A 13,820-nucleotide genomic window follows, 5' to 3' on the forward strand; every position below is an offset into this window, starting at 1 on the left:
AAAGACTGTTGGACTAGGACCCTGGACCTTTTCCAGGTGGTGCCTCCCTGGTGCCAGTGTCTGGGGTGTTGCTGCTGGTGTCCAAGACATCCTAAAATGGGACAGAGGTTGTGGCACATGGAGATACCAATGACATAGGGAGGAAGAGGGAAGAGTTCCTGAAAAGTGGGTCCAGGGCATTTGGTGAGAGCTGAAAAGAAATAGCTTGAAGGGACTCATGTTGGGATGACTGTCTGGGCCATGCGACAGTGAGAGCAGGAACTGAATGAGGTGGAGGATGAAGGCGTGTCCTGAAGGTGCGGGTGAAGAGCTCCTTGAGGGCATCCTATTTGCCTTGCTCGGGAGGCTGATGTCAGAAGTCGATGAGCCTTGCTGCCATGTCCTGAAGAGCAAGAACATCATGGACGAGTAATGGATGTCATCAGCGGTGATCTCTTGGAGGTGGAACTGGTCCTTGGCCTGTTTGAACCCCACGTGTGGCTGCGACATCCAGAACATTGACAGCTTCAACCAAACCATCTGAAGAGCCACCTGGACCGTGATCTTCACGTCCAACTGAAGGGCTGGGTCCTGCTGAGGTCACCACTGTAGCAGACACTTCTGTTGAAGAGAGAAGTGGGAGGGGGTAGCATATTGTGGATGGGGGTGGGGGGTGGTTTCTTTATTCTTTCTTTTATAGATGCCACACATTAGATGAGCATTATTATTAATTGTGTGAATTTGTTGTGGTTTTAAGTTTATAAATATTTTTTTTAAATGATTGGCAGTACCACGAGTGGCAGATAGGATCATGGGGAATCTCTCCCCCCAACCCACCCACCCCAAATATCAATGGGATAAACCGGGTTCATTGTCAATGTCGTTGAGGATCCCTTCCACCTGCCCACAGCATTTGGCAGCTCTTCTCATCAGGAAAGAGGTCGAGGAATATCGGAGCCAGTAGCACCAGGCCCAGAAACAGATTCTTCCTGCGAGCAGTGAGAATGGAGAATGATGGATGACCGGCTCAGTCAAAGACTCCATGACTCTGCTATTGATTCAAGAGAATTTATTTCTTTTTTGGGAGGGACTGCACGTGTATCATTTGTCTCTCTGTGCGTAGGTCCCGTTGTGTGTTTGCAGAGGTTTCCACCATGAATACAGTTTCCTCGGGTTAAATTTGAACGGGTACAGAGGAGCTTTCGTGGATTGGAGAATGTATCTCATGAAACAAAGGTGACTGAGTTCGGGCTTTTCTCTTTTTCACCCCAAAATTAACTTTATTCTAAAATTATTGACCAAGAGGACAACTGTTCCATGTCTTTTCTCATCCTCGTGTTGCATGCCTATATTCCCTTCACTGCTCATGTTCTCTGTTTAACATCATTCCACCACTTTGACACCTTGTGGTTACTCCCTGCACTCTGTGGTTGAAGGGGTTCCCCTTAGTCTCCGCCCCTCAAGTCACGGGGGATGAGAGTCCTTCCCCACAGCGCCCTCGTGTTGGCTGCGCCAAGCCTCAGTGCATCTCTCAGCAACCTGGAATAGGCCGGTGGGCAGCATTCCCTCACCCACATCTCCATGTGCTAAAAGACCAGCAGGTTAACGTCGAACAGTTATGCCCTTCGGACCTCGATGTTGCGCTGACCTATCAATTCCAAGCAAAATAAAAACTAGACCCTTCCTCCTTCATAACCCTCCATTCTTGCAATGGAGGGGGTGCAGAGACAATTCACCAGGCTGATACCTGGAATGGCAGGAATGACTTATGAGGAAAGATTGCACAAATTGGGATTATACTCCCTGGAGTTTAGAAGATTGAGAGGGGATCTCATAGAGACATATAAAATTCTGGCAGTACTGGACAGAATGGATGCAGATGGGATGTTTCCAAGGATGGGAAAATCCAGAACCCGGGGCCATGGTTTGTCGATAATAGGCAAACCATTTAGGATGGAGATGAGGAGGAATTTCTTTACCCAGAGAGTGGTGAAGCTGTAGAATTCATTGCCACAGAGGGCAGTAGAGGCAGGTTCATTAAATATGTTTAAGAGGGAATTTGATATATTTCTTCAGTATAAGGGTATTAAAGGTTACGGAGAGAAGGTGGGGATGGGGTACTGAAATTTAAGATCAGCCATGATCTCGTTGAATGGCGGAGCAGGCTCGAAGGGTCGAATGACCTACTCCAGCTCCTATCTTCTATGTTTCCTTCATTCATGTGTCCAAGAAGCCTTTAAATGCCCTAATATTTCAGCCTTCATCACCACTCCTGGCAAGTCATTCCTGGCACCCACAACTCTGTGTAAAAACAAGTACCCCTGATATTGCCCCTAAACCTTCCTCCCTTTGCTTTGGGCTTCTAGTGTTTGCTTCTCTTATCTGGGTTTCAGGCAGACCAAAGGGCATCTTTCACTGAGATTCTGGTCTTCCAGCAGTTCTGCATGTCTGTCTCTGGATGCTCTGCTCAGGGGACCACCCCGCAGTATCTCATCAAGTCCTAGTCTCTGTGTCAGCAGGAATTCCATGCTGATCACTGCCTGATGGCCCTGTGATCAATAGTGTTTGTCTATGCAACCATTCCCATGAAGGTGATGGGGCAAAGTCCTGCTGACTAGGACATTGTGTGGCATCAGGGCCAGACCAATCTTTCACAACACCTGAGCCAGGTAGAACCTCAGCACATAGAAGGTTTTGGTGCCCTTGCACTTTGTTTCCAAGCACAGCCATACACAATAGCCATGCTGGTTAGGGTTATTCCCCCATTGATTGACGATGTACATGGTCCTCCAGACTCTATCCATTTTGGACCCCCACATGAATAGGAAATGTGTTTTGGGAATTGACAGGGTGGAGGTGTGGGGCTGGGCCACACCTGCCTCACGTGCAGCAGTACCAAGAGCTCCTTGCACCTGATGACCGGGTTCTACCAGTTTGACAGAGTTGGGCATCTCTGTGGTTCTCCCTGTCTCCTGGAACTGGGGGTCTCCTTACAGCTCCCCATCTCCTTGAGTTGGTACTTTGTTCTACACCATCACCACAAGACAACCAAGACCCCTGGATGGAGGGCAGAGGCGCAGAGAGATCAGTGAGAATACGGGTAGTTTCAACAGGGTGGGGTCCATCCTGATGCCTGATAACAGGAGGAAACCAATGGGGAAGGAGGATGCAGGGCATTCGATAGCAGGTGGGGCAGGGTGTAGACATTGCAGCTGACTGGAATTGTCAGGGGGATATTGAGACCTGGGAGAGGAGGGGAAGGAGGGTGCAATTGTGTTCTGACGAGAGAGTGCTGAGGGAGAGGCAACATGGGTGGAACCTCAAGGCAAGGGACCCCTGAATTTTTTGCAGGGATGGGCTCTGTAAATAGACTCCCAGATATCCAGCAAAGAGCATCTTTGTCCCCCTGCCATCAGGAAGGAGATATGGAGGAATAAAAGTAGAGAAGCCAGGGAGGGAAATAGCTTCTTCCCACAGGCCGTGAGATTGACAAGGCAACATGAGCTTGATGGGAGCTAAGAATGAAAAGGTGGAGAGGAATATGGACTGATTACAACAGCACAGCCAGCAGGAGAGTGGGGCCGAAGGGCCTGTTTCTGTGTTGTCTATCTGGACCAGCCTTTTGAGTTCAAGCTTTAAAAGACCAAACCATTTTTAAATTTAATATCAACGGTATAGAATGAATCAAGGGACAAGATGTCTGTCCAGCGGCAAGCGTCGAAGGCATTTCCTGAAACAGAGGCTCTGAAACTACAGGGAGGTTCTGGCCGGAATGAGGTCCCGCTTCCTCTGGAAGGAGGAGAGGAGGCAGGGATAATGTGGGGTAAGGGGTGCCTTCCTACATTCACTTCCCATTTCCTCTACACCATACACCTCTTCATTTCCCTGCCCATTCCCCTCCCTCATCACCTCTCCATTTCCTGTGCCCCGCTCGCCGCCCACGCTCCCCTCCCCAACTTAACCCTAACCCCTAACAAACTCTAACCTTAACGTTAACACTACCGATACCCTTAAACACTACACCACATCCCCAACCCTAACTCTTATTTCCACCCTGTCCTCTAACCCTATCCCTATGCTGTCCCCTAAACCCAACCTAATCTTACCCACCTTCCCCTAACCCCAACTCACACCTCACCTCTACCTCCTACTCCCTTCCCCTAAACTTATCACAAGCCCACTTCCCCGAACTCTAAACCTAACCCTAAACCTCGACCTAACCCGATCCCACATCTCCTAACCCTAAACCTAACTTTACCTCTACCCGTCCCTGACCCTTATCTTAAATCTACCCACCTTCCCCAACCCTAAGCTAAACCCTACCCCTATCCTCTACACCTACCCCCTTCCCCTAACCCTACCCCATACCCGCACCGCCTACCACTACCCCATTACCTACCCCTACCCTCTCACTACCCCCCTTTCTCCTACCCCCTTCCCCTATCCCTCCTTCCCCTGTTAGGGGTAGGAAGGGAAGGGGAGGGGAAGGGGAGGAGGGGAAGGGTAGGAGGCGAAGGGGAGGGGGAAAGGAGAGGGGAAGGGGAGGTGAAGGGAGGAGGGCTAAGTTTCGGGCATAGGTGTGAGGGTAGGTGAAGGGGAAGGTGAGTGGGAGGGGATTGGAATGGAGGAGAGGTAGGGGAGAAATGGGAGGGGAAGTGGGTGAAGGGATATGGAAGAGGTGGGGAATGGAGTTGGCAGGGCCAGAGGGAGAAGGGGAGGGGTTCAGGCCACCATGATGTTGTCCGTTCTCTGTTCAGCTGGGATGCAATGTTCTTCTGGACTCGTGTCTTGTCTCTGAGATCGCTCCTTCTCCTGGGAAGAGAAATATGAGTGATAGAGATGCCGTCTCCGAGGCCTGATCACGATGACTTTGGAGGGCCCCAACTCTTCCCCCATCACCCCCCTCCCTACCCCTGCACACTAGGATCTTTCCCATTCCTCTGCTTTACCTGAGGAAGTGTGTTTTGGAGAAAAGCACGATCTATCTCTGCAGAGCTCAGAGCCACGTGTCTCCATCAGGCAACACCCTGGTTCACCATGACATGGCAGCAAGATGTTGGACAAATCGTGGATGGATCAGTCGAGTCCCTTCAGCTGACCCATCTGAACCTACCCCACAACAATATTACTCTTCCCTCCCTCTCACCAGTACCTTCTGTTTTTCTTTTATTCCTGTCCCTATATTAAAATCTTTTTTGTGTCTTTTTTGGATGAGCCTCCAGTACCACCCCTGCCAATGTATTCCAGCCACCCACTACATTCTGTGTGAATAAAATATCCCCCTCACATTTTGTCTAAAGTTCCCTCATCTCACCTTATTTAGATGTCCACTGGTATTTTTGCCCCAGGAATGCACACAATATTCCAAGTGTGGTCTGACGAGAATTTTGTACATCTGCAGCATTACCTCTCAGTTCTTGAACTCAATCCCCTGACTCCTGAAGGCCAGCACACAATACACCATCTTAAACTCCCTCTCAATTTGCACAGCAACTTTGAGCGATTTATGGCGCAGGATCTAAATATATCTCAGTCCTGCACACTGTTCATAATCCTGCCATTAACCAAGTGCTCTGCCCTCACGTTCTTGTAATCCGCATTCAATAAAGATATTGGTCTATATGAAGCTAATTTTAATGGGTCTCCAACCTACTTTGGAATAACTTTTATTCATGCCCTTGAAAATGACTCTGGAAATTAACCTGTACCAGTTGCTTGTTTAAGTACATCTGTATTTACAGGATTCAACTCCATCTGTCACTTCTCTGCAAACTGGATGACCTATGACAACCTTCTACACTGTCTACAACATCTCTACCTCTGTGTCATCCCCTGACATACCCACCCTTCCACTCCCATCATCATTCATAAAAATCACAAAGAGCAGGGGTCCCAGAGCAGATCCATTTGGAGAGCCACTAGTCATTGTTCCATCTACTACTACCCTCTGTTTACTGCAGACAAGCCAATTCTGAATCCACACAGCCAAGGCTCCATGGATCCCATGCCTCCCGACATTCTGAATGAGGCCACCGTGACGACCTCGTCAAGCACCTTACTAAAATCCACGTGCAGCACATACAGACCTTGACCTTCATCTATTTCCTTTGACACCTCCTCGAAATACTCAATTTGACTCGTGATGCAGGACCTGCTCCTCACAAAACTATCCATGAGTTTCCCCAGCATGTTTGTGCATTGCCCTCAGACCCAGAATCTGCAGACTTCCTGGCCAGTCCCTCCCTTACCCCTTCCCAGAGCTTCCGCATCCATTACAACATTAAGCATTGCTGCCCAGTACTGCCCAGTACAGACCTTTGTAAACGTTCTCCACAACCAACTAACCCTTACCCGTACCACACCCATAACTATGGGTGGATTAAATATCCAATTAACTTCTTTCTGAAGTAACGCATCAGGAATTTGATGTTGGTTCCAATTTTGAATAACTTTTCATAATTCTCGTTCAGCTCCTTTAAAGTTAGATCCATTATCAGAACATAATTCTTTTACTTGACCAGGTCTAGGAATAAAACGCCAAAGAACATTAATAAAAGAGTCTGTATCAAGCAATGACGCTACTTCAATATGAATTGCTCTCATAGTCAAACAAGTGAAAATAACTCCATATCGTTTTTCAACACTTCGTCCGCACTTTACTTGCAAAGGACCAAAATAATCAACTTCCACGGATGTAAATGGGAATTCATCAGGTGAAACTCTGTCATGTGGTAAATCTGCCATTTGTTGTTGTCCAGGTTTTCATTCTCTCTGTTAGTCACAAAGAGATGAAACCTCATGATTTCATTATTAATATATTTAAGCACTGATGTTCTATCAGTCCAAAACACAGGATCTGCTAACTCCATCTGTAATTCTCTTCTTAACATAGCGTCCATTTTGCTCACCATAGTAGCAGCAGTCAATTCCATTCAAGGTCTTGTGACCGACTTTAATCGAGCCACTCTGGCTTTTCCCATTACAAATCCACCATCTACTCGCACTTGGTTATTTCACAGGACTCAGTAACTGACAGGATCAAAACCACCTTCACTTACATCAGAAAAATGGTGTAACTGAGCAAATGTGGCCACTCCAAAGTCTGTTGACGTCAAAACGTCCAAGTATTTGAAGACGCTCAATCTAATTTTTCCAATCTTGTGCAATGGATTCTGGATTAGTTTCATCCCATCCAAATTTTCTTCTGCACAAAACTGGTATTTGGCCGGGCTGATCATTAGGTTGAATTCGGCCAGTCGGGAGAAGAGGGTGTGCAGGTGAGACTTGTGTTGTGCCCAGTCTCTGCTAGCGACAAGAATGTCATCCAGATAAATGAACACGAAATTCAAATCCCTGCGCACCGTATCCATGAGGTGCATTATGTCTGGGCGGTGTTCTTGAGCCTGAAAGGCATGCATAAAAATTCGAACATGCCGAAGGGGGAGATGATGGACGTTTTGGGGATGTCATCTGGGTGCAATGGGATTTGATGGTACACGCACACCAGATCGACCTTGGAGAATACTCTCACACCATGCAGATTGGCCATAAAGTCCTGAATGTGAGGGATGGGGTAACGGTCAGGTACTGTCGTGTCATTAAACCGTCGATAATCTCCGCAGGGGCGCCAGCCATCGGAGGCTTTTGGGACCAGGTGAAGCGGCGAGTCCCAAGGACTGTCGGAGGGACGAATGATCCCAAGTTCCTGCAGATGTGAGAACTTCTCTTTCGCTATCTGGAGCTTATCTGGTGGGTTTAACAGTAATGTACGATAAACTGTATCAGACACTGTGACACCAGGTTCACAGTTGGGAGAATATTTAACGGTGATATACAGTGGACTTTGGCAGATACTGTGACACCAAGTTTTCAGTAGTGAGAAGGTTTAACAGTAATGCATGATAAGCTGTGGTAGATACTGTGATACCAGGTTCACAGTTGGAAGAAGTTTTTACGGTGATGTAATATTAACTGTGGCAGATAAAGTGACACCAGGTTCACATTGGTGCAAAGTTTATGGTGATGTACGGAAGACTGATGCAGATATGGTGACACCACATTCACAACGAGGAGAAAGAATATCAGTGATGTGCAATAAACTGTGGAATATACTGTGACTCCAAGTTTACAGTGGGGAGGTTGAACTGTGATGTACGATAAATGGTGGAAAAAACAGTGATGAATGGGTCAACTTGGGGAGAATGTTTAACGGTGATGTACAGTCGACGACTTTGGCAGATACTGTGACACTGTGTTCACAGTACTGAGAAGGTTTAACAGATATGTATGGTAGAATAAGGCAGATTCTGTGACTCCAGGTTTACAGTGGTGAGAAGGTTTAAAAATGATGTACAATAAACTGGCAGATACTGATACTTGGTTCACAGTGGGGAGGAGGTTAATGGTGATGTACAGGAGACTATGTAGATACGTTGATACTGGGCTCAGAGTGGGAAAAAAAGCTTTATGGGAAACTGAGACAGTTACTGTGACACCGGGTTCATAGTGGGGAAAATGTTTGACAGAGCTGTACGATAACCTTTGGCGAATAAAGGGACACCAGCTTCATATTGGGGAGAATTTTTAATGATGATCTACACTAAACTGTGGCAGATACAGTAACACCAGGCTCACATTGACGAGAAGGTTTACTGGTGATGTACGGTAGACTGCCAGGCTCTATATCACCAAGTTCACAGTAGTGAGAAGGTATAATAGTGATGTACGATAAACTGTGGCAGATACAGTAAAACCGGTTTCACAATGGGGAGAAGGTTTAATGGTGATGTGTGGTAAACTTAGGCTGATACTTTAACACCAATTTAACAGGGTGAGAAGGTTTAACGTTTATTAACGGTAGACTGAGACAGAAACTGAGAGACAGCATTCACAGTAATGTGAAGGTTTAACAGTGATTTACTATAAACTGTGTCAGATACTGTGACAAGATGGCGCAGAGGGTAGACGTGTGGTTCCACCCTTCCGCAGTTAGACTATTAAATGCTCAATTTTAAAAGTTGTAAAAGTGATTAAAAATACTGTTTATAGTCTTTGGAATAGTGGAGGATCGAAATGGCTGCAAATGTGAAAAAATCGAAAACTCAGTTACAGAAGAAATTACCTTACAAAAGTGTTGAAGAACTGAGGCCAAGTTCAAGTTGAAGTAACAGAGTTGTCGACTGGAGTCCCCAAGCCTCAGAGGACTCCTGCCCGGCTAAGTATTTCGTCGGCGCTAGCTTAGCGATGAGTTCAGCGGTTTCGACTCGTGCACTCGTGAACACAGGCGTGAGGGCGAGCCAGCTGAACGAGGACAGGCACGTGAGCCTGCAGCATTGCCTGGTGGTCAGGAGAGGTACAGTGTAGCATCAGATGACGCACCTGCGCAGTCGGTGGCCCTACCGGGCATGTGCAGTGCGTCAAGGGTCCACAAACCTTTGGAGAAGGTGTGGGCTGTGGGGGAGCCTGAGCGACGGTGAACTGACGAGGTCGCTCACTGTTGAGGTAGGCATGCTGTTGTTGGGTGTCCAGACCTGCAGCCGTACTGGAAGAGGACCTACTGCTTTGGAACAAGAAGAGAGCTCAACTTCATTAGAATTTGAAGAACTGGGGACTGCGGCAAAAGAAGGTCAGCCTCAAAGGCAGGTGATGGATCCTGGACTGGATTCTGTGTTTCCAATTCTGGAAGGGATTGCTCAACTCATGGAAGATATGGCAAATATGTCAATGCAGATGACTCATCAGATGACTCAAGGATTTTCGAAATGAAAACTAAAATGAACACTGTGTGTGAAGAAATAACTTTTATGAAGCAAGATATTAATGTAGTTAAGAGTGATGTTACGAGATGGACACGATCAGTGGATACTGTGCAAGATCATTTTAAAAGGATTGAGGAGGCTTTCTTGAATGCAAGAGTCAAGTGGAGCGTAATAGAGAAAAAATGGAAATAGTGGAAGATCCTTTTGTAGATTGGGGGATTCAGAAGAAGGAATTATTGAAGAAGTTTGACTCATTAGAAAACCAATGTCGTAGAAATAATGTTAAGATAGTAGGTCTTCCGGAAGATATGGAAGGTTCGGATCCGGTGAAGGTTTTGAAGAAATGGATCCCAGAAGTGAAGGGCAGGTAATTCGTTCCAGATGGACTGGAATTAGATCGAGTGAACAGAGCGTTTCCAGGCCAATTACCATGAGCAGTTTTGATTCGCTGTTTTAAATAACAAGACAGAGAGGTGATACTCCGATTGGTGGTGCAGAAAACATGGCAAAATCAGACTCCACTGATGGTTCAAAATAATAGGGGTTTTTTAATGCAGATCTGAGTCAAGAAATTATCAGAAGAGACCGAGAATTTAATTCAGCCTAAGAAGTATTGTGGCGAAAGGGATATAAATTTGCTTTTCGTTATGCAGCAGTATTGAAAGATTTTTATGGGAATTTTCAATCTCAGTTTTTTGAGAATGACCATGATGCTTTAATATTTGCTAATTCATTGCCAGATGTACGAGGAAATGGGTGATCGTCACCATTGTCACCAAAGGGAAGGGTCAATGGGAATGGAAATGGGAAGATTGGAAAATATGGAAAGAATGGGAAAAAAGTTGAATGGATGCAAAGTCTTCTCGATATTGACGATCCGGAACAATCATTGGGACTGGAATCACTGGGTTGAATGTTTTTGTTTCAGGACTTTGTGAAAGTCTGACTGGGGGTGGGTGGCACTGAGTCCTTTAGTCACCTGCTACTTGTGGACTTTACCACACCCAGATTTTTAGGGGGCTACTACTTTTGAGTATCTTGTTTTGGGATTGATGTTTCTCTTTTTTTTGGAATTTTTAAAATAGGTGGGATTCGAATACAGTGAGACTTAGAAGGGGAGTATTATTTTTTAGTAGGATTCACATTTGTGAGAAGGTTTTACAGTGATATAATATGAACTGTGTCAGATACTGTGACACTAGGTTCACAGAGCGAGAAGGTTTAACAGTGATGTATGGTATGTTGAGGTAGATAATTTGACACCAGGAGTAAAGTGGGGATCAGGTTTAACGGTGATGTACTGTAGACTGAGGCAGATACTGTGACACCAGATTCACATGAGAATAACGTTTAATGGTGATGTGCGGTATGTTGAGGTAGATAAAGTGATACCAGGTGCACAATGGGGATAATGTTTAATGGTGATGTATGGTAGACTGAGGCAGATACAGTGACACCAGGTTCACAGTGGGGAGGAGGTTTAATGGTGATATACGGGAGACTGAGGCAGAACTGTGCCACCAGGTTCACAGTTGGAGAAGGTTCAACAATGAGGTAGGGTAGACTGAGACAGTTATTGTGACACTGGGTTCACAGAAGTGAGGAAGTTGAAAAGTAATGTCCGATAAACTGTATCAGATACAGTGACACCCATTCACAGATGTGTAAAGGTTTAACGATGATGTATGGTAGACTGATAAGAGATACTGAGACAATGGGTTCACAACATTAACACAGTTTAACAGTCATGTACAATTAACTATGTGAGATACTGCGACACCAGGTTCAGAGTGAGGAGATGTTTTAACGGTAAAGTACAGTTGATGTTGGCAAATACTGTGACGCTGAGTTCAGGGCAGTAAGAAGGCTTAATGGTGATGTGCGTTAAACTGAGGCAGATACTTTAACACCAGGTTCACAGGAGGAAAAGGTTTAATGTTTATGAACGGTAGACTGAGGCAGAAAATGTGAGATGGATTCCACAGTAGTAAGAAGGTTTAACAGTGATTTACTTTAAACTGTGTCAGATACTGTGACATCATGTTCACATTGGGGAGAATGTTTAACAGTGATGTACGGTAAATTGAGATGGATATCGTGACACCGGGTGAACAGTGGGGAAGAGGTTTATCAGTGATGTACGATAGACTGAGATCAATCCCGTGACACCAAGTTCACAGTAGTGAGAAGGTTTAACGGTGATGTACGGTAGACTGAGGCAGATACTGTGACACCAGGTTCACTTTGGGGAGAAGGTTTAACGGTGATATACTGTAAATTGAGATATATACCGTGACACCAGGTTCACAGTGGGGAGAAGGTTTAACGGTGATGGACGGTAGACTAAGGCAGATTCTATTACACCAGGTTCACAGGGGGGGGAGAAGGTTTAACGGTGATATACTGTAAATTGGGATATACACCGTGACACCAGGTTCACAGTGGGGAGAAGGTTTAATGGTTATGGACTGTACACTGAGGCAGATTCTATTACACCAGGGTCACAGAGGGGAGAAAGTTTAACATTGATGTACGATTAACAGTGTCAGATACTTTGACATCAGGTTCATATTGGGGTGGCAGGCAAAGTGACACCAGATTCACAGTGGAGAGAGGTTTAATGCTGATGTATGGACGACTGAGATCATTACTGTGACATTGGCTTCACAGCAGTGAGAAGGTTTAACAGTAATGTACAATACACTGTGTCAGGTACTGTGACACCAGGTTCACAGTGGGGAGAATGTTTAATGAGATGTATGATAAACTGTGGCAGATTCTGTGACAACAAGTTCACAGTGCGGAGAATGTTTAATAGTGATGTACAGTAGACTGGGACAGATATACTGACGCTGGATTCACTGTAGTCAGAAGGTTTAACAGTGATGTACAATAAACTCTGACCTATACTGTGACATCAGGTTCATATTGGGGAGAAGGTTCAACAGTGATGTACGGTAGAGGGAGGCAGATACTGTGACACCAGGCTCATTGTATTGTTCATTTATCTAATTTATATGCTCCATTTTTTTGTGGCAACTTCCAAACATTCCATAAACTTCTATTCTAATCAGATTTTGTTCATTTAAATAGGTCACCACTAAAATCCCAAATTGTTTGGTCTCTTAAGTACGCTGCACAAAATTAAATTCTTTACCTGGGTTTGGTTCAACGGCATTTCAGTCTGCTTCATTATTTTTTCAGCCCCTCGTTTTGTGCTTTCTGCTTTGCCCAGCCGATTCGCCAAATGGGCATCCAACTCTGTCTTCTCAGCTTGACGCAACGTCTCCTCTGTAAACTTAAGCAAACCAAGAAGACTGAAGTTAAAATTTTCACATTGGCATTTTCAAACACAAAAATGACGCTGTGAGTTGCAATTTCACATCAAAATCCCACTTACTAAACTTGCAAACAACTGAATCGCATCCAACAGCTGGAAAATTGCAAGAGAGCTGCTTGGTTAAAGCAAAAATTCCACACAGTCACCCCATTAAAGGCCTCCAAGTTAAAAACAGATAGCAACCTGAAAGTTAAGTACAAAGATCTGTATCAGGAATATTAACGGCCTTTTTAAAAAAAATCATTTCCACTATTGAAAGAAAACTCCTCAGGGAACACCAAGCTCTTGTTGAACAATTCCTGTTGTATTCCTCAAAATGGTTTGAATCTTGATTTCAAGGAGAGTCACTTGGTGAAATTGTTGGTCCAGAACAAACCCTGCCCACACACTCCCTTAGATACCTGCAAAGTCGTGGCTCAGCTCTGCTCCATGCTAAAGCTATAAAGCTTTTCAGAAGAGATAATGGACTTCAGATGCTTGGACGTTGAGTCACAAAAACATTAATGATTCCCTGAACAACACACCTCTATCTGAAAACCAACAAGAACCTTCCCGAGTGGTAAATATCAACAAGACATAATATCATGTAATCATTGTGTTTGTGTCGTTTGAGAATTGCATTTCCATTCAATCAGAATTAGAGTTTTGGGTGCCATATTTGAGAAAAGATGTGCTGTTGTTGGAGAAGGTCAGAGATGATTTACTGGAATGATATCAGGAATGAAAGGGTTAGTGTATGAGGA

General features: G+C 45.2%; 1 long non-coding RNA gene across 1 annotated transcript; it reads right to left on the reverse strand.

Moving 5' to 3' along the window:
- Positions 1-4,351: 4,351 nt before the first annotated feature.
- LOC138746381 (uncharacterized) lies at positions 4,352-13,252 on the reverse strand. The gene is made up of 3 exons (XR_011346923.1): positions 13,138-13,252; positions 12,895-13,035; positions 4,352-4,791 (listed from the first exon to the last, which is right to left on the reverse strand). It is a non-coding gene; the product is annotated as an uncharacterized lncRNA (long non-coding RNA).
- Positions 13,253-13,820: the final 568 nt, after the last annotated feature.

Source organism: Narcine bancroftii, chromosome 11 (genome assembly GCF_036971445.1).
Source record: "Narcine bancroftii isolate sNarBan1 chromosome 11, sNarBan1.hap1, whole genome shotgun sequence".
NCBI classification, from domain to species: Eukaryota; Metazoa; Chordata; class Chondrichthyes; order Torpediniformes; family Narcinidae; genus Narcine; species Narcine bancroftii.